This window comes from Vicugna pacos, chromosome 18 (assembly GCF_048564905.1).
Source record: "Vicugna pacos chromosome 18, VicPac4, whole genome shotgun sequence".
NCBI lineage: Eukaryota > Metazoa > Chordata > Mammalia > Artiodactyla > Camelidae > Vicugna > Vicugna pacos.
The window spans coordinates 22,512,607-22,513,584 of NC_133004.1; positions in this window are offsets into that span (position 1 = coordinate 22,512,607).

Sequence of the window (978 nt, forward strand, 5' to 3'; positions counted from 1 at the left end):
TCTGGCATGTCCCGGTGTGGGAGAAGGGCGTTTAGTGCCACATGGGTTCTTGCATGGGCTACACTGGCTCTTCCTCCTCACTGTCCCCAAATGACCCAGCTCCCTTATTAATAATGTCTGTGAGCTGGAGGCAGGGTCCTTTCTGAATGAACCCTTCCCCTTGCTGACCTCCCCGGAATCTGGCTTCCCCCTGCCAGCTGTGGTTGCCCCAACTGAGCCCTGACCCCTGGCAGAGAGCCACGGTGGGGGAAAGGCTACCTCTGGGTCCTTACTCCCCGTGGACAGAACATTGACTTTCCTGATAGAGCACCACCTTGGACCCGTAAGTGAGCTTCTGGCAGATCCTACCAACCCTTGCCTGCCTTCTGCCCCTCTCGCCTCCTGCTCGGTCCCACTTAGGGCACCCTTCCCTGTGCCACAGAGCTTACCCTCACAGCACCACTCTCCCAAGGGGCTGGTGCATGAGTGGCACCAGAACAGGATTCAGGGAGCAGCCGCACTACTCTCCCTCGGACAGTTTCTGATGCTTTCGAGCCCCACAACTTCATTCCCCTGTACAGAAGCCGGGTAAGTACCTCATGCCCCCTTTCCTGGAAGCTTTCTGCTGCGGACATTGGGTAGGAGATGGTGGGACTCTAGGGTGGGATCCTGGTTCTCACAAACTGCTGGATGCCCTCAGGCAAGTCTTGTTCGTCTCAGTGCCGAGTCCGTTCTTGGCTCCCGCCAAGTGGGCTGTCGCATTGCATCCTGGCTCCTGTAGTTTTAGGGAATGGTGGGCGGGGCCCGCTCGAGGCGCGCGGCTATTGGGTGGACGGCTGGGGCACGCACCGCCTTTCCCTTTGCGCACGCACCTTCCGCCTTGCAACGACGCGTCGGAGGGCGGCGTTAAGCTGTGCCCTGATACACGCCAGCGATTGGTGGAGAGGCGGGGCTCTGGTGCGAAGCTGCCCGAGGATTGGCCAGGCGCGGTGGAGGCGG